This window comes from Serinus canaria (genome assembly GCF_022539315.1).
Source record: "Serinus canaria isolate serCan28SL12 chromosome 7 unlocalized genomic scaffold, serCan2020 HiC_scaffold_29, whole genome shotgun sequence".
NCBI lineage: Eukaryota > Metazoa > Chordata > Aves > Passeriformes > Fringillidae > Serinus > Serinus canaria.
This window is the reverse complement of record NW_026108147.1, coordinates 1,967,377-1,988,103: the sequence shown is the minus strand read 5'-3', so window position 1 is coordinate 1,988,103 and position 20,727 is coordinate 1,967,377. Positions and strand designations below refer to the sequence as shown.

General features: G+C 43.8%; 1 protein-coding gene across 1 annotated transcript in view; it reads left to right on the top strand.

Moving 5' to 3' along the window:
• The window catches only part of IKZF2 (IKAROS family zinc finger 2), a 115,074-nt gene that overhangs the window by 70,037 nt on the left and 24,310 nt on the right, over nucleotides 1-20,727 (top strand).

Below are 20,727 nucleotides of genomic sequence, written 5' to 3'. Positions count from 1 at the left end.
AGCAGGTAGTGAAAATCAAGCCTAGCTCTGGGTCTGTACCGTCCTCTTCAGAGAGTGCAGCTCTCAGCTTTGGGAAAGCCTTGATGTGAATCAGAAAAGTTGTGGTTCAGCCACACCTCTCCTTTTGTGTAACTGAGCTCCTCTGCTGATGCTATCGCATTTCCCTCTCAGTGTCTCCTTGGGTGTATCCCGGCTTCGCTGGCAGATTGTTTTGACATTCTGGGGCCCAAAGTGGCTGTGAAATTCCAGAGATCACAAAGAATAACTGTGGGCTCTTGGAAGCCAGCTTTGCAGTTCATACCCATTTCTTCATCTAATAAATGCCATATGCTGGTTGAGTTCAAACTTGTTCATCTTTCAAAGCCCTCTAAATTGCATTTTTGATTCAGTTGGATCTTGCTGTAAAGTCCTAGCTCATGGTAGCCACGACACTCACCCTAGAGCTGAAGGTGGTCAAGAGAGACTGGGTTTCTCTTTCCTTGTTAAGTGAGAGGATCATGTCTGTATCAATTCTACTTGATATAGTTCCTTGATAAGTTGTTGAGAAATACCTGTGTCATAGCTGTGTGGTGTTGGAGTCCCAGCAGTCAGGATCAGCTGTGGTTTTAGTCCCTGTCCCTGCACCAGGGGGCTGCATTCTGCCCTCTCACTCATCTTGCAGGACTCTGAGTAAGATCTTATCTCCTGAATGTTCAACCTTGTGTGTTTGGGCCTTTTATAAGAGGCTGTGTGTTTAATTGTTGAATGAGCAGAGATAACTGGGTTGGTTGCAAGTGGCAGCATTATGAATAAACTTCTTTGAGGTGTTAGCAAATGTGTGACTACTGAAATACAGTGGTGGAAGTGCAACTGCAGACAGAAATCCTGCATGAGTTTCCTGACCCTTTATATGTATCTCTTCTCCAGAGTCACTTCAGTAGGTGTTTTTGTTTCAGGAGCATCGATTTGGTCTTAGGATACAGAGTTGCTTTGGCATTTCCAAGAATAGGAAAGGGTAAGCTAGTAAAGCTTCTTCAAGCAGATTTGGGAGCATGCAGGATGCTGTATTGATGGCAAATGCTGAAAGAAAGCTTTGAACTTCCAAGAGAGTGCAAGAGTTGGGACTGGGCTGTGAGAGAAATGCTTGAGCTGGATTTGAGCTGAAGGTCAGTAGGGGAAAATGTCTGTGGAACTGTGAGCTGCAATTTTCACACATCTGACTAGAGCTGCAGTTTCAACTGGAAATTTACAAAGAAGACAGAACACAATGCAAATGTTCACAATTAAAACAAAAAGGGAGCTGTGACAAAAACATATCCCATGTTACCAAACACAAACATTGCAGTCGAAGACCTTCTCACAGTCTGAATATAGATTTTGTTACCTAGATACTGCCATTGACAGAGATGGTTCTTCCTGTGTGAAGAACACGTGGCTGATGGTTCTGTGTTTTGCGTGAGGATGCAATGTCAAGGTGTGGGATTTTCAGAAGGCACCTAAGCTGCTTAGCACGAGTTCCCCTGGAGCACCTTCCCTAACTGACTTAGCAGTGCTCAGCTCTGCTCAGTTTGTCATTTTAGGCTTTGTTTTCAATGGAGAAAGTGCCACCCCTCCAAGCCCTCAGATACAGCAGCTTCCCCAGAGGGCCAGCAGGAGCAGACAAGTGCTCTCACAACACTCTCCAAGGCAGTTCTTGGAATTCTTAGCATTCACAGGTGAAGAGTTAAAACCTGGATTCTTACCCTAAAACCTGCTGTCCTCCTGCACAAAGGTGAAATGCCACTCTGGCCATGGGCATGGAAGTTTAGGTGTCTGTCCCTGCCATATAAGCAAGCTGGCTTGGCTTATGCACACCTGGATCATGAGAAGATGGGTGGATGTGCCCAAGAGACTTGAAACAGTTTGATGTCAGTGTGTTATACAAGCATTCTGTGCTTTTTTAAAGTACACATCAAAGCCTGTAAGTAGGCCTGGAAGGTGGAGCAGATCCAGCAGCTGTTGGGAAGGTCTTTTCCAACCCAAATGATTCTATCATTCTGTCAATGTTTACATCTTCTGGTATTTCTGACCAGAAAAGAGGATAAAATACAGAAAGAAGAGGTTGAACACTGTTTTGAAAGAGGAGACTTCAAGCCAGTTTCAATCTGGTACACTTAGTGTCTAAACTGAGGTGAGTCTGAATATATTCTTGTAAGAGGAAAGCTCTTTAGATCAGATCCTCAGCTGATGGAGATTGGAATTACATCCTCTAAGTAAGGAAAGTACTTCTGTTTTGCACCAGCTGAGAATCTGGTGCACAATTTCATGAATGCAACACCAATTCCCTTTTTTTTTTTAATATTCTTTGGATGTTCTCTGAATATTTTTGTATATTCTTTTCCTACTTAAATAAGAGTTCTATTAATAAAAAAATAAAATACCCAAGCAAAACCCCTTAATCTTTTCTCCTTCCCAAGAAGGTTTAAACTACTATGGAAGGCAAATTGTGCAATAAAGGAATTGAAGAATTCTGTCTTGTCTCTTTTTTTTCCCCTCTCAGTTAGTTTGACTTGTGGAGTTCAGAGCACTTTGCCTGTGTCACCACTTGCTCAGTGACATCTTCTCACTGCTGCTTTTTAGTCAGTTCTTCCTGTGCTCAGTGAAGTTTTCATACAGTACAACAGGAAAGGTAAAAAAATAAGGAAATGTAGATGCAAATAGAAATTAGCAGAAGCATCTCTGAGGTATAAATAGCCAATACTTACTAATAACTTAAAAATAATTACTTTTTTTTTCTTTGGATTGATGTTTGTTCATGCTTTTTAATGTTATTTCCTATTAGTTTGAAAATGTTTCTAAGCTTCACAATCTGCATTTTACCTCCTGTGCTTGTGCAGAATCCCATCTTACTGTGTCAGTGTTCCCAGGCTGAATGGTTAACAAAATATTGCTTTGCCTCTGTAATGCTGCTGCTGCTGTTTAGCCCTAAATAATTAAGGACTTATCTTGCAGTGATTTACTCCTGCAGTTATTTACCTTTTAGGGACATACACAGTTCTGATGAACTTTATGTCTGTATTTTCCTCCCACATGCAGCTGCTTTGATTTCAGGAATATAATGATGCCTTCAGGACATCAGTAGGATAATGCCTGGGGAGAGATTCATGCTCAGAATTACTCTAAGAGTGGGCATGGACCTCCAGGTACTTCCAGCACTTTCAGGTGTTGTTCGCAGCATTAACTCCACAACCCAGATAATATGAGAGAGGTGCCAGAGAGGGCTTCCAGGATGGGAATGTAGGGCTGTGGAGTGCTGGAACAGAAGCTGGTAGCCCCTTCCTGCAGGATGCACTGGACAAATCAGCAGGGATTGGCTTCACCTTGCCTGGCTTTTGCTGTTTGAAGGGGAAAAACATCCAGGCAAAGCCAATCTGCTGATGGAATTTACAAAGTACCTGAGACATGCCTGTTGTCTTCATCCCCTCTGGAATTGCACAACACAATGGCAAAGACAAACTAGATGAGAAAAATTCTGCTGTAGGCAGTTAAGGAGCAGATCCCAGGAGTTTTAAGGAAGGCAGCTGAATCTGACAGGTCAATCTGATGGTTAAAGCCATCCAGATGTTGGCTCCATACTTGGAAAGGTATGACAGCCTGAGGCTGTTTTACCCCAAAAAGCCAGGCATTCTCAGATGGGCACATCAACTTAGCAGTTAGGTTTTGGCATGGGTTTCTCTTGTGTCTAAAATGGAGCTGAGTCAGCCCTCCCCTCGTAATGCTATTGTAAACATAAATGCTCTGACAGTGCTTGAAAAGCCAAGGCTGCAGTGATGAGCAATGTGGAAGAGCCCATAGCAAACACAGGCACCTCAGTTTTCAGAGCAGCACTTGGGCAGTAAGTCAGAAATGAGGGATGGGATCACCTGCTAAGGAGAAAACAAAACTCAGAATAGGTTTGGACTAAGGGAGCATCATCCATCCATTGCACTGAGTAAGGATGGTCCTGTGTGCCAATTGTTTAGGGCTTAAAAGGCTGTCTCATCATGTTTGTCCACACAAACTGTCCACATGGACATTAATTCTGGAATTTCCTGATTTTTCTTTTTACTTGGCAGCTTCAGTCATGTTCGTTGCTGTGGGAGTATGTAAGTGTTATTCCTATATGAAAGCAGTTTTACTGTCTGTTTCTTCCCAAAAAAATGGGTACTCAGATGATTATTTTTTCACAGAAGATTGTCCTCACAATACATTTTAAAATTTGCTTTGAAGGTTCTGCTTTCCTGCTTAGAAAGTGTCCCCTCCAAACAATTTTTTTGCTTTTAAGGAATATTTTTCTTCCCACTCTTTCTCCTGCATTGCTGCTGCATGTTGTTTATTTCTGCCCAGCTCTCCAATAGCACTGCACTAATGGTATCCCTTTATTTGCAAAAGAAAAGCAGAAAGCCTTTGTTTTGAAAAGAAAGGCTTAGGCAAAAACTCCCAAAAGCACAATCTTAGCAAACCATGTGCAGTGTGCAAGATGAATTAAAAAGGAAAATGTTCATATTTGTTGGTTTGCAATTCCATCTTTCTCATGTCTTCTTATCCACGAGGACTTTCCTTTCAGCCCTGCCTGGGTGGCAGTGAGCCAGCCCAGGTGTGCCCACACCCCTGGAGTTGGAGGGCAGACCTGAGGTGGAAGGAACCTGTTCCCAGTGCTGATGACACACCTGCCTCAGTACATGTTTGGGAGAGCCCCACTTGTGAGCAGCTCATTTTGGCTGAAAAATTGGATGAACAAGTGCTGGAATACACAGTGCTGCCCATGAGTTCCCAGCTGTGAAAAGCCAGTGAGAATTACTGAAACAGTGGCAAGGATGGTTATTAAGAGTAATGAAGTCAATGTTTTAGACTGCTCTTTTTCATCTTGAGGGAACCTTTGCCACTATTAACATCTCCACTCTTAAAAGGCCCAGTATCTGCTCTGTAACCATGTTTTTGAGGATGGGAATGTCATAATTAGATGAATCTTGTGATCTGAAGTTCTCATTACACTCTGAACTGGACTGACTCAAACACTTTGTGAATGGGGAAAAAATTCAAAGCAGACACATAGGATACAATCTGAAAAATCAAATGTATATGTGAAGAGGCAAGGGAATATTCTGCATACAAATGCCATTTCTCCAACTAGGTTAGCAAACAGCATCTTCCCTCAGTTGAGATGAGCTGGTGGCTATTTATGCTGTTGATCTGATACTTTGAGCTCTATTTAATCAGGCAGAGCTGCTCTTCCTCTCAGGTTTTCTTGTGCTGTTTCAGTTAAACTCAGTGGAATTACCCTCGTCACAAAATCATTTGGGGTTTTTCTTATCAGGCTGCGGCTTCCAAACTGCTCTGGGCATGTGCACAATCCTGCAGCAGCTCTGCTTCTCATTACTGCTTCCAGCACCTAGAGGCCTTCACTCCATGCTGGAGAGAGTCTAAAATCTCTGATATTCTGCTTTCCATTTATTGTGTGTGCATTTTTAGAGGTAAGCTCAACATGTGTGTGGGGTAGGAGTTTGCTGTGCCTGGGCTTTATGCCCTGGGGATCCTTGTTTAAAATTCAATCCTCTGTGGAGCCCTCTTGTCTCCCATGCCTTGCTAGAGCCCCTCCTGGACCTGATCCTTGGAGTGGAGAGGTCTTCTTCATCTCCAGAGCATTTCTGTGATAAATACTGGTATTGGCTATATGGAATGATTGTCTTTTCTGCTCAGGATTATCTCAGTATAGAGGCTTGGTCTTTTCTACAGAGCATAATTACCGCTGAGAAATCATGAATCAAAGAAATCTTTGATTTCAAGATGCTGTAGGATCTTGATCATTCCAGGAGAAGTACATTTGGTCTTGGTTTTCAGGGCAACTTGTGAAAAGATACGGTTCCACCCAAAGCAAGGGATGATCACTTTTATGTTTTTGTCCTGAAATTCCATAAAGATTCCCTCTTATCTGCTGCAGTTTAGAAATCAATATTTAACCCTTCAGTGCAGGAAATCTGCTTCAGACAGATGCAACAGAGAAACAGGAGGAGTGGTCCTGGCAAGCAAAGGTAGATGGGCTGTGTACCAACCTCATGAATCCCTCTCTCTCTTAGGACTAGGTATCAGCCTGTCCCCAACTCCTGTCTGGAGGGTGTGATTGAGACAGCAGGAGCAGATGTCCTGCAGCTCCCTGTGTCTTGTGGTGTCCCAGTGCAAGCAGAGGAGGTGGTGGCACTTGTAGTGCCTGGGTGCTCCCTGTAAATTGGCTGCATAGGGAATTCCCCCTCTCCTAGAGATCACAGGCACCAGCTCCATGGGAGCATTCTCATCCTTAGTGTCAGTTCACAGCAAGATCAGCAGCTGCTAAGGTTTGTCCTGGTGTCTGTGAGACTGGTCCCTCCTGCTGCCTCTCCCAGTGGAGCATGGCCTGGCCAGGTCTAGCAGCAAGTCCTCTGCAGTGAGGTAACAAGGCTCTGGTTCAGGCAGGAGCATCTCAGTGTAAGATTCACATGGGGTTATCTCTCATTAGCTGTGACCAGCTCATTCCTGATGAAACACCCACGCAAGGATGGAAGTTTGTGGTTGGGATGGAAGTGCTGACATCAGCTTTCTGTGTGTCTCCTGTCTCCCCTCCATGTCAGCCATTCACATCCTGGCACCTTTACCCACATTCTGTCCCTCTCTGTGTTGCCTCAGGCCACATGGAATGGAGCAAAGCACCTGGTCCTGCCCTTCTGGGCTACAGTTTGGAGAGCACACAGGCCCCTCTCTGCTGCTGGCTGCTGCCAGTTCCTGGGCCAGCCTTGCTGCTCTGGCACAGCAAACAAGACAGTGCTTTCTGTTTCCTCTGGGTTTTTATTCTGCCACACTGCTGTATGTGGGATTTCACTGGCATCAAAAAAGTTTGAATGTGGTGAGATTTCTGCATCTAGAGCAGCAGTGCTTCTAAACACCATGCCTAACCTGTTTTTTAAACATCCACAGAGAATGTTTCTGTTGCCTCCCTAGGGAGACAATTCCACTTCCCATCTGCTTTTTATAGCTGTGACTCTCATCCTGATATTTAACCTTACCTATTCTTTCTTTTGGTGTAGATTATTGCTCTTTCTAACACTATCTTTTGTGACTGTGAGTAATTCCTGTGCTCAGTTTACGCTATGATAGGCTGTAGTTGTATATCTAGCATTGATTCTGTTCTAGTCTGTCTTTATCTTTCAATCCTCTAGTCTCTTTTTTATTACTAATTTTGAATGTTTTTGCTACCCTTATTCACTCATTTATGAGGGAACTAAATTACAAAATCATTTGATGCTTTGGAAACAGGGGCCAGTACAGATGCAGACCCCTTAACCTTATCTCTGCCTGCAGTAAAATGGAAATAAAGAGCATTTCTCCACCTAGTTGAGATGGTGAGAGAGCAGCACGTGGCAATCATGGCAAGGCACAAACGTATTGCTGTGCTGAAGGTCATGTGAGTACATCATGGAGTGCTCAGTGGTGCTGGTGCCCCAGCTGCACAGCACTGTACATGATCTCCTTAGGTTTACTTAGCCTTTGTGCAGTAGTGAAACGAGATAATTACAAAGTGGAAGGAATAATAACTTTGTATTGTTCCCATAACCACTGAGGTATTAGACCCCGAGAGCAGCGTGATTATCTCAGACACAATAGTAAGGTGATTATTAATAATACTAAAGGATTTACTACTTAGCCTGCAATTTTTGCATCATTTCTTTAAAACCCCCTATCTATTCCATCAGCCCCAAGCCTCTGTGAAGTTGCTATGAGTCGTTGCCTCCTTGTTATCTGTTTTTCAGTGACGAGAAAATGAAACAGGAAAACCCCCATGAGACCCAATTTGCAAATTCAGGGACCTTAGCACCAAGGTAGCTTTGTGTGCATCATTTGTCTTTCTGCACCACAACTGCTGTGGACAGGCTGGCAGGTGAGACTCTGGTAGCTCAGGTGTTTCAAGATCTGTAGTCCTTTGCTCCTTTCATCTCCAGCTAGAAACAGTTCCCTTGTTTTTCTTGTCACTGGGGATTGTTTCAGAAATGTGGTATTTTTATGCTCAAGTTAGCACATGTACATACAAACCCTGGATTTAAGGTGCAGGTGTTGCATCTGCAGGGATTTGGGTGTCTCATTGTGTTAGGATGAGCTGGAGGGACATGATGCAGCACACCAGGAGCCCTCCTGCTCCAGAGCCAGCCACTGAGGTATCTGCAGTGGGTTTTGCAGACAGAGATCTTTTTCATGCAGTTGAGATGCAAACCTGGTTTTGATGTGACCAAACCTCATCTCAGCAAAGCCAAGGCCACTTCTGAGCAGCAAATATCACAGCAGCTCTAAGGGACAAACAAATGTTGGGTTCCTTTTTCCCCCTGAGGAAATTATTTTCCAGGGCAGAAAACTTCTGCATATTGTCTCTGGGGAAAGGAGATCCAGAATCTGGAACTGGCCTTTGTCAGTTTTTGAAGGAGTTTGTGAAACCTTTCAGCTTGGGAATGTTTGAGCTGGAACCCAGCAGTGGTGTGAGTCCTTCTCTCATTGATATCTCAGAGCTACAGGGCAGTGTGACAGGGAGAACCACCCCTGACATTTTGGACAGCATATGTTTTAAGGTGTAAAGAGGTATTTTTGCCATCTGGAAAGGAAGCCAAGAGAAACTAAAGGGGGACAAAAATAACCCACACCACAGCAGAGTTTAGGAAAGCTGCTACTGATATATTCTCTGAGCTCTCAGCAGCCTGTAATTATGAATTGGCTTACAGCGAAGATATTGATGGATATCACTCAAGAAGGAAAATGAGAATGTCTAGATTTTTTTACAGTGAACCTGTACTGAACTCTGTGTGACTCTCCTCCTATTTATAACCCTGTGTGAAGTTCAAGGAAACTTGTCCTGGAGGTTTCCCATGAGAGGGAACTGTGTTTTTACCTGACTCAAGCTCTCTGGATATTTTCCCATTTTTTATTTGATCTAAGTGTGAACTTTCTCCACCCTCTGCCCCTCCTTCCCTTCTGGAGTGGTTAGAGAGGTTGATTGCAGCCAGGATTACACAAGAGATGCCAGTTGCACACATGTTTTGCATAACTGTGCTGTGTTGATTTCAGACAGGGTGCCCCAAGTTCCCTCCCTTCCTTGCAACAGCCAGTCGAGATCTCTATCTTCATTCCTGAGCTGGAGAAATGCTGGTGAGGCCCTGACTATTGAACCTTTGACAAAGAGCACCTGGATGGGACAGAGCCATCCCTGTGGAAGAGCCTCTGCCTAGAATTTGTTTGGGCTCTTTGTATCAAAGGTGCAAGAGTTGTTCTGCCCCTGGGAAGGGCTGCAAGTGATCTGTGCCAGCTGCTGGGTGTTAAGGGAATGTGCTCCCCAGGCACATGTCCTTTCCTTCTCTTCCAGCAAGAGGCATAAATGTTCTCATGTGCTCTGAGACAGCCAAGGACCTCTCTTGAGGAGAATCCTGACTGGAAAAATTAAGCCAGGCTCATCCCAGTGCTCATTTTGGGACTAGTTCCATGTGGCTTTTCTCTTTAGAGGCAGTGAGGTCTGCTTGATTTCAATGAGAATTAGGGGCTCTGACAGCCTAAGCCCTCGCCTGTGTTCCAGTTCCTTTTGCCAGGAAATAGGTGGATACTTTCTTCCTCCTGCCTTATTTATTTGGAGTGCAAGTCAAGACCAAACTGGATGGGGGCTTTGAGCAGCCTGGTCTAGTGAAAGGTGTGGGAAAGGGATGATTTTCCATCCCCAACCATTCTGTGATTCTGTGACAACAGCACAGGGTCCCCCCCAGCCAAAGTGAGCTGGGGCTGTTCCTAACAGGTGTTGTCTTGTGGGACAGAGCTGGCCTCACAGGTAACCAGAGCCCAGATGATTTAAGGGCTTCAAGGGCTTTCTAAAAAATAAATCACATGCAAAAAAAGACACTGCAGAGAATCTGATGTTGAGATTTTTATATAGAAAAGGGACATGGGCCATAGACTCTCTCTCTCACTTGGATACCCTTCATGTGCCTGCATTTTGCTCGTTTCCTTGGAGACAGTGTCTTGTCTGAGAGCAGTTAGCCTTGGCTAGGAAAGGCCTGACATTTCTGGTTTGTGGGATAAAGCTGTGCTGATGAATTTTCCAGCAACCACAGAGGCAGGATTTGGTACAGACATAAGCAGTTCTGAGCAGGGTTATCCTGTGGGCATCTCTAATACCACTCTGGGGACACCCCTGAAGTCCCTGGTGTGAGAGCAGGGTTCAAAGATCCTCAAGGAGAGCCCAGCAATCCCTGTCCCTCAGGTATCAGAAACGTTTGACAAATTTCTCCCTTCCCTTTCCTTCTTCCAAAGAGCTGAGTCAGCTGGACTGGCATGTCTGGAACTCTGTGGCACCAGAGCAGGCAGTCTGCCAGCAGCATTACACACTGCATCCAAGGGAACACGTCACTCCTCTCTCTCTCTCTCTTTTTTTTTTTTTTTTTTCCCTTTGCAATCCCCACCCTCTCCCTTTTATTTTTCCTTGTTGATCCGTGTAGGTGAGTCAGAGAAACCTGCTCATCCACAGCCTGTTCCTTCTTGCCAAATCCTGGAGCAGCACTCCCAGTTCTTGTTGGGTGTCAGGAATAGGTTATGAAAACAAAAACTGCTGCAGTTGGTGTACTGGGTATGGAGCCCATAGGGTACATGCACACTGCATGTGCCACTTAGAATGGCTTCCTAACCTTTTATAGGAGCCACCTTATTCTGTGATTCATAGATAATATTGGTTTTATTCCTATAAAACACCAGGGTGGAGCAAGGAGATTGTTTAAGGCATAAATTGGAGAACATTTGGGGAGAAAATCCATCTTAATTCTGAATTTTGAAGCAAGAAGAATGGAAAAATTCAAGTAGGAAAACAGGTAATTCACAGAAGTGGTTTTGACTGATGTTTTGGTATCAATTGTAGTTTTATTAATCTAAACAAATTCCATGGATATCTCCACATTTCCTCAGAGTGTGCACTGTTGATGAGTTTCTGACCCCAGGAATTAAAACATCATAAATCTGGATTCCTATACTATATTCAGATACTTACAAATAAGAGTGCAAGGTGATAAACTGGCCTTTTTATTTACCTTACAGTATTTATTTCATGAGTGAGTGAGCAAACATGCAAGGTAACTTTTCCTCTTTGGTCAGCTGACTCCAGGAGCCGGGTGTCTAACTTGGGGTGAAGCTGCAGGTGTGTCTCCATAGCTGCATTTCCATCAGGCAGCATCAAACCTTGATTTTTGGCATCTTGTGTTGGAATGAAGCTGTTCAGCTGCAAAGGAAAGATCATTCACCAGGAAAAGTGCTTTGCTGGACTTTTAGGTGCCATAGGAAAATGTCCATGTTAGCTATATTGTGAAAAATATATCCATTATGTTCATATGGTCTTCTCCAAGCAGCAAGTTTGTTCCAAGAGCTAAAAATGAGCCAACTTTGAGAGGATGCAAGTACAGCTCTGGCTGAGAAGCACAAGATTTCTGCCTTGATCAGCATGAGGTGCTGGGGGTGCAGGCCCTGGGAGAGGATCACACCGTGGTGAGGAAAAGGGAAAGGTGGGCCAGGTGATCAAGAGGACTTTGTGTCAGGTCACCGAGGTGACTCTTGGTGAGATACAGTCATTTCTCTGAGTTCCAGCACAAGAGGAGAGGAGAGGAGGGTTTACTGCCTCTCCTTGTGCAGGGGAGGAACCCAGAGGGCCAACAAAAAGGGACTTGACAAAGGCAAGCCATCAGTGTCCCAGGTGGGAATGAACTCAGATGTTCTCAATTCCCATCTGCTGTTCTCAATTCACATCTGCTGACTTTGCACACAAATTAAAAGAATAGATGTAAAAAAAGATAATAATTTTTTTTTCTTCCAAGTATTGAGGAACAAGAAAATTTACATCTTTTCACTCTTGATCCAGACTTTTGGGTGAAATCACCTATTTCAAAGAGCTTAGTGTAGCCTTCAGTGAGATTTTTTTTTTTTTTCCATCAGGGAATGTAGTTAAGTATATTCAGAGTTTGCTAAATTCCCTGTTTTCACAGGAAACTTTTTAAAAGTATTTCTGGATGCTTAGAGAGCTATTTGCTGTTCTCCAGCTTTTCTGTCTTTACTTTCAGCCTAAGCAGTTGCTTTTTCTTCCCTTCTCTTCTTTTTCTTCCTTTTGGTTTAATTTCACACCCAGGTTTAATTCCCTTACATTTTGTCAACCTCCCTTTCAGTCACAATTAGGTTCTGAATCTATCCAGGACTTGGAGTGCAAAGCTAATTGCACCAAAAAGGAAACATCCTAAACCCCCAAATCTTTCATTCCTTCCTTTCTACTCATTCTCTCCACTGAACAAACCTAAAAAATCCTGGGGATTAAGAAATACTCTGATATTTTTGTTTTGTTTTGTTTTGTTTTTTTTTTTTAATTGAAACAAATAACAAACCCCTTCCCACCTCCCCCAAGAAAAAGCCCCAAACAAACAACAACAAAAAACTAGGAAAAATATTGAGACTAAAGGAATTGCAGAATTTTATTACCTAGGAAGATGAATCTAGCTTCAGTATCAGACCTAGATACTTGCTGTAGAGGTTTGTGCTCGAGTAGAAGCTGCCCAGTATCTCAGATTCCTCCCTTAAAGAACCCCATCATCCTTTAAAGGATACCTTTACTGATAATTTTGCAGCACTGAGATCTGTTTTTACAAAATGCTCATGATTTCCTCCTGCCCAATTTTGACTGTGGAGCAGTAAAGACCCCTGGTGTAGGTGAGAAAAGTCCCACCTTTATTCTGAGCTTGTTGGTGATAAACACAGACATTGTGAGGCAGGGAGCAGGAGCAGGGGATGGATGGGGAGGCTGCACAGGTGGAAGGAGACAGCTCTCCTGCTGTTTGACCTCATCTGACACTGGTGCAAGACATGGCAGAGCTGCATGCCTGAGCAGCAGCTCTTGATGAGGGAGTGACACGAAGGCATGGGCCACGCTGATTCCTGGGCAGTTAGAAAAGTGTGAATAACAATTTTCATGTCCCAAAGGAGCCCATTAGTTTCACAGCCTGACCTGCTTTTGGAAACAAGATTTCCTTCAATCTTGGCCTTGATCAAAATAAGTGAAAATTCCCAACATCAGTGGTTAGGAAAAGAAGAGGAGCTGTCAGTATTACTCTTCCCAAGTTGCTGTTATCTTCATGACAGCTTGGTCTTAATTGTCTGTTTCCAAAACTTTGCTTCTGACAGTGACAAGAAAAGGGAAAACTTACAGGAAGGGAGTGTGTTCTTCTACCTGTTAATACAAGACACAAAACTGGAAGGTGCCAGGTGCTAAAAGACACTTTTTCTCACACAGGAGCATGTAAGTGGAAGAGGGGAAATCATTGCCACGGGATGAGAAGAAAAGAGTTAAAGGGCTTGCTCAGTGATTTTATGCAGGAGAAATCTTAACTATTGTTATGAGAAAGCTAAACGTGGTGTCTCTCTATCTCCTGTTGTTTATACAGTATAGGATAGCTGTTAGCACTCTGGCACTGCCTGCTCCAAATAATTCTTAGATTCTGTTGGCTTTGGAATGCTCAAACAGGAGCAAGAACAAGAACATTGAGGAACAAGAAAATTTACATCTTGATTTGGAATGCCCAGGGGCTTCTGCAGGATATGCAAAGGGGCTGCACTTGAAATAAATGCAAACTGCACACAGCTGATGTGAATTGGCTTCCATAGAGAAATCTGGCCCAACATCTACGTTTATTTTACCCAAAGAGGAAACAAAAAGCCCCAAACAAAAGCTCTTGTGAAGGGAGTGTTTGTCCAGCAGCATTCCTGATCTGCACCGAGGTGCCCACACCCAGCGCTGCCCCTGGGAGCTGCGCTTGCAGTGGATGACGTGAGGATCTCCAGGCACTCTGAATTCCTGCTGAGCTGTGCCACTGACCTCCCTGGGTGCTCCCTCACCCAGGACAGAGCAGAGAGGAGCAACAGGCCAACCTAGACTTGTTATTTTACCTGCTCTCTCTCTGTTGCTGGGACAGGGTTAAAATGAAGAGAAGCCAACCAGCACATTTTGCAAGGTTTGCTTCGTGAACCAATTAACACTCCACTTATCAAATCAACTTTATATAATGTTAAAGGTCTGAAGTGGAGTGGAAAGTCACAGAGTTAAAGGTTTAACCTCTTTCTTCAGCCTGTTCCCACCCACATCCAGATAGCATGGAGACATTGCAGGCTGGACTTTCCAAAGTCACCTCTTGTATTCCTTGGGAGGCCTCTACCCCTTTTAAAAGTTAATGATGATAAACCTGGCTGCTTGGAAGTCACTTTGAAGCCAACCAGGTGATAAAACACCAGTTATTTTGTGGACTTCCTGGTTTGTGTTAGTTCCTCTCAACACCAGAGTGCAATCCAAACAGAGTCCTTTTCTAATCTTATTTCATCATGTCAGAATCCATGTTGAATTCTTAGCAACCCCATCAGTGCTGGGGGATCTGGACCTTCTGGGACATGTTGGTGTGGGACTTGGACAGTGCCTCCAGGTCAGTGGCCTCACAAAATTAAATGCAGAACACTTGCAACTTTGAAATATAAGTGGGGAGGGAAATCAGAATGCTTCACTGGCAATAATGTAACCGAAAAATTGAGTGTCAGGTTCCTTTTGCCAGATGTGAATGAAGGAAACAGTTAAACCTTGAGAAATACATGAGGAGAATTCTGTGTAGTGTAATGTGTGTTTCTTGAGACATGGAATTAGAGCACCTGTGGATTTCATCTCTTTCAAAGCTAAATGCAGCATTATTGTCCCTATCTGTGTTTTCCTTGATTTGATGCACAATTTATTTGCATGTTTTCACACAGACAGGTACATTTTCCTTTGTTTTTTGCACATACACAGATACAAACATGCAAAGTGAACAGGTGCTGCAGGAAAAAAGCGCTGCCTCTTCTGTGCTGCAAAGAGAAAAAATGGGGTGTAAGATTGTTGCTTTTTCTTGGTTGGAATGGGTGCTGCAGGGAGCCCTGTGAATATTTGGACAATTTGGAAGATTTCAGTAATTCTGTGACTGTGCCAATGAAACAGGAGTGAGTTTGTTTGTTTGTTTATTTGTTAAACTTCTGGCACAAAAAGGGCACCTATTTATTTATAACCCTGGTGGCAGATTGAACATTTTTTTATCTGTAAAATTCTGCAGATTAGTTAATAAATAAATACAATCTAATGAATCATATAACACAGCCACTACTAGCTGCAAAATAAATTGAAACATCTCTTAAAGTAATAACAGGCTGCAGGCAGAACCTCCTTAAGATACAGATAAGGACCCAACCCTTTAAATGCTGTAGCTGAGCACTGATATTTGCAGATTTCCTGTAGATTTGTTGTTCCCAAAGACAAGGTATGGATAGGAAAAGTTTCTCTTGACTAAGAGAAACTTCTCTTGGATGAAGTCCTCAGGGCTTGTTTATAATCTGGTGTTCAGCACTGCTTGTTGTGACATATTGAGGGAGAACTGAGCACTGGTACAGCACTCACTGCTTGCTGCTTGTTTGACAGTGTTGTAAACAACTGGCAGGTGGATGCAGGTGTCAAGCTGCTGGTTTGTGCCCTGGAGGTGTTTTTAGGAGAGGCAGGTATGTCTAGAGAACCCCAGAGTTGGGGGTGTGATGTTTTGCTGTTGTTTCACTGGGTGCTGATGTCTCACGAGGATCCAGCTGCGTTTCACTGCCAGCTGTAATAGGACATGGTAGCTGTCAACAAAAATCACTTGTCATTGACTGCCACTGTGCAAAAAGTGGGGACAAGCTGCTTTTCGCTTGCTGGGAGCCTCACAAAATGTTGTGGCTGTTGAAGAGCCATGTATATATCAGTTACAACTGATAATAATGCTGACTGAGAGGCATTGGGCCACGAGGTCATGAAGTCAGTCAAGGGCTCTGTTGTGAGCTCCAAGTCAAGACCTGGATGTAGGCTTCTGTTGGACTGCTACATTTTGAGTTTTGAACCTACTGAGGTGCTCAAAAACCTTATTAAGCACAAATCTACTTGTGTGACTTCTGTAGTGCATGATCTGGTGATCCAACCCTTTACCACACAGATCATAGTTAGGGTTCATGGAGCCCATTATTATTATTAGGGTTCATGGCCTCATGAACCCTAAAACTCAACCCAAAAAATGTTAATCTAAAAGGTCCTTGTGAAATGGAGACATCAGAATTCACTGAGGTCCAGAAATGTATCCACATCCCTTGAAACATACCTCAGGTATTGCTGCCTCTTCTTGGACTGGGAAGATTAAAAAATTAATGAGAAGTTTTCATAATGTGACTAGAGATTTTGTTCTTCCTGAAAATCAGATTGCTTTAAGATGTCACAGGTTGGGCCCTCAGGAGAGGATGCACTTGACACTGTGTGTCTCCAGTCTGTGTGTTTGTGTGCTCTAGCCTTTATTTCAGATGTTTCCACCTTGTGACTTCAGCATGCAGGTTGTCCTGGACAACGTTGGGCTGGCTGTGGGACTTGACCTTATTTCTGAAGTCCAGCATATATGAGTATTGTGTGTTTAACCTCACAGGCAAAAAAAAAAAGAAGAAAAGGCAACGCATCAAAGAGCCCCCATGAATTTCAATTAACACATTTACAGTCATTAAGCACAGCGGTGAGATACAGCTTCAGAGTGGGAGGCAGTTCCCTTTGCAAAGCTACGTGCTGCTCAGAGCCAGCACGGGCTTAGGTCTCACTCTCATTTCTTTTGTGATTAGTTCGTTCAGGGGTCTGTTATTCATGTAAATATTTTTGTGTGTGAGACTTTGAGGCAGGCAGCTCGAGCCAAGCCGAGGTGCAGTGTTTAATTACAGTAGCAAGGCACAGCCACTGTGGTGCATCTCCAGAGCCTCAGCCCTCCTGCTGCAGCCTCAGCTCTGCCTCTCAGAGCTGCATCCTTGCCATGGGGAGCTGGAGGTGGCAAGGACACCTTCCTGCAGCTATTGCCCCCTCTCTTTTTTGTCCCATGTGGGGTAAATGTCATCAAGCTCAGGGCATTTGACATCCCCCTGGGCTCAGTTTCCCAGTCTGAAAGGACTCACATGGCCTCACAATGCCACGTGTTGTTTTATTTCTGGTGTGATTTTTTTCTTGTTCCTCTGTTCTGAGCCATCCTAAGTATCTCCTGCTCTTTAATGCTCACTCCCATATCTAATATAATCACAGTGTATTATTAAGTCCTTAATTTCTCAGTAGAGGTACCAGTGCTGTTTTTCTGTGTCTCCCTACTTGTGAGTGCTCCACAAAATTAGCCTCTGTGCATCTGGCAAAGTGCACAGTTCATTTACATGCTGTGAAGAAGGGAATTATTACCTTAATCATACATATGAATAATTGAAGCCCAGGAAATCAGAATAACTTGCCTGCAGTCACAAATTTGTAGTGTAACCAGGAGTTGAACTGTACACTCCCTAGTCCCAGCCCAGCCCCTTAAATCACATTTCTACCTCTGTGTTGAAGCTGATTGTGCTCTGATAAGTCCCACTCAAGGCAAAGGGCTGCTCTGTAGGCACTGTGTGACTGCAGAACTGTGACCTTCACTTAGGCACCTTCCAGTTTGAGGGAAGAAAACAATTAGTGAATGAATAAAGGTTCTGATTGTGATGGGGAACTCATTGATATGTTGAGATGCTCAAATGCATCCAGGAAAGGGCAATAAGGCTGGTGGAGAATCTGGAACACAAGACCTGTGAGTAGTGGGTGAAGGAGCTGGGGTTGTTTAGCCTGGAGAAAAGGAGGCTCAGAGGAGATCAAATTGCTCTCTAGAACTCCCTGAGAGGTGGTTGTGGTCAGGTGGGGGTTGGTCTCTTCTCTCAGGCAATAGGACCACAGGATGCAGCCTTAATCTGTGCCAGGGGAAGTTCAGGCTGGACATGAGGAAAAAATTCTTCACAGAAGGAGTGATTAGGGATTGGAATGGTCTGCCCAGGGAGGTGGTGGAGTCACTGTCCCTGGAGGTGTTTAAACAAAGACTGGATGTGGCACCCAGTACCATGGTTTAGTAGATTAGGTGGTGTTAGGTCTTAGGTTAGACACGATGATCTCAAAGGTCTTTTCCAACCTAGCTCAGTCTGTGATTGTGTGAAGTATCAGCTCAAAAGAACATTTTAACTTTAACACTGCTCCAGAAAGCTTCAGTTGGAGAATACTGATGTTTGCTCCAGCTCTGGGTAGCCAGGGGCTGAGCAGCAGTTCAGGTTTTACAGAAGTCAGTCCCACTGAGTGCACTGCTGTCAGGGGGTCTCCTGGTCTGAGCCAAAAGTAGCTGTTGGATGGCCATGGAGCGCAAAAATCCTGCTGGCTCCATTCCATGGTCCTGCCAGGGCAATAGAGCAAAAGTAGTGGAAATCTGGGGCAAGCCTGTGCCCCTTGGACTGGGCCAGCCCCTGTCCCACGGGCAGCCATGCCCAGCCCTGCCCGAGGAGTGAGAGCTTGGGCTGTGCCCATGGACAGGGAGGAATTCTGCTCTGTCTGCACACAGGACAGTGCTGCCCAAAACAGGCAGTGTGTCAGTGCTCTGAGGGGAGGCAGGATTTTAGCTCACTGAAGTGATGGCAGCTCTGAACCCATCCCATAAGCCTTTCTTGCTTTGTGTGTTTATGGCAGGGTGGTACCTGGGATGCCTTGTTGTTTCCCTTTGACTTATTTTATATTCTGCTATTCACTCCCATCTCTTTTGAGACCAAAATGCTCTGTGAATGCCTTGAGGGCTCTTTCTCTTTCACTGACCTTTTTTTATGACTCTAAAGAAGTTTCCTTAAGCCCAAGTCTGCTTTCTGTCTTGAATATTGACCTTAGAGTTACACCATCTCGTTGTGACTGCACACAGACTTCCCAGCTATCAAAGTTCACCCACAGGACTCAAAGTATTCCTAACTCAGAAACACCTTGCTTTTATGTCCTCCTCCTCTTTCCCCTCCTCCCTCCACATGAGCATTTTAATTTCACCAGCAAAATCCATTTTGCTGTGAATTTCGATGAGTGGTTCACCTGTTTCCAGGGTAAAAATTGTACTTCAAATTTAAATGTCTTTTTCACTGTGACTGTCATAATATTTTCCATTTGAGGCTGAGATTCCGCTGTGGGTTTTCTGTGCCATGTTGTCATCTGTCCAAATCTAAGCTTAAACGTGTGGAAATTCTGACATTTCAGTCAGAAATATAAAGTGGGTTTTTTATATTCTTCAAGTTGGTTGTTTCATAGGTGTGGCCACTGGGTTTTGCCCAGCACTCTGGTCTTTCCCAGTTCAACAACAGATCAAAGATTTCTCAAGTTTTTAGGCCTTGCTTGCATTGACTGTGCTGTGTCATTTTTGTGAGAGTAAGTGATGGTGATTTTTTGATCTGATTGTTGATCCTGAAAAGCTGATAACAGAATCATTACCCCAAACCAAGCATTTCCAGAGGTGGTTGTTTGTGATGCTGAACGTGGTGTCCTTGTCCCTGCAGATCTTGGAGAGGGCAGCTTCAAATCAAGCAAACTTGGAGAGGTTTCACAGTGAAAATGGCTCTGAGGTAGAAAGAGCCACTCTTCTCTGTGGTAGAAACTGCCTTTAGTTTTGAGAGGGGTTTGGTAGATGTAGTGCTGTTGGACTCCTTCCCCTCGAGTCAATGCCCTTTAATCAGAGACTGCTTGAGCCCAGGAGTGTTTTGGGGGCAAATTTTGAATATTGCAGTTTACCTACTCTCAAGTACTTGACAAAGGCTGAAATATTTTTCGTCAGTCATGTGGTTTCATGTCAGGCTGTTATGTGGAACAAAGCACGCTGTTGAGATTATCACTGAAATTGAATTCTCTAAAAGGCTTTTGCAGCTCTCTATCAGGTAATATGAAATACACAGAAATGTACACCCACTGGCAACATTCACTTCCTTTTTTTTTTTTGTCATTAACTTCTTTGAGAATACAGGGGGATATTTGCAGCTCTTTCAGTGGCTTGACATTTGTCACAATGATACAATTTCTAAAATGTTGACTGTAATTGCTGCCTCAGCTCACTGAACCTCTTAGCAAACGGGCTGGGAGGATTTCTGGTGACACAAACTCCTGCTATCAGAACTGATTCCATTCTGGTCTCACCTGATCAATTGCTCTTTAACACAAGTCCCAGTCACTCTGTGTGATTTTATAGTGGAAATCTCTGTGTCATTTTATGGTGGAATATTTTACACCTCTGGGGCTATGATGTGATTGCATCTCTAGAGCCAGGGGGGGACAGAGTTGGGGAATGAACCCAAGGGAGTTGTGCTTGATACTGCTCAACTGGTGCTCACAAACTTCATTCTTCACAGCTGTGTATTAAGCTACAGGACCAGCATTTGCCACATGTTGTTTATTCTCTTATCTTTCCCCAGAGGAGACAAAGTGTGTAAGGGCCTATTCCTTTCCTTGAGGAATTATGTTCCTCAAATCCCATATTGCCTGTAGAAATCATGTCTTTATCATTAACTTTTATCCTCTCTGCTAACCTTCAAATTTGATGGAATTTGGGTCGCTGACCATCCGAGATCTCATTGGAAAAGCCCTGCCAGGTTGTATGTGAGTAGTTACTGAAATGACTGCAATGCAGGGAGCAACCATTTGAAGAGGTCTAATAAAACCTCTTTTTTGACTGTTAATTATTAATTTTTTATAATATGAGCTTGTAGCAGAATATTTCTCTCTGTGTTAAATGATAAGAATGTAATTAATTGTAGCTGCCTAAAATAGCTGCAAGCAATCACCCCTTTTCC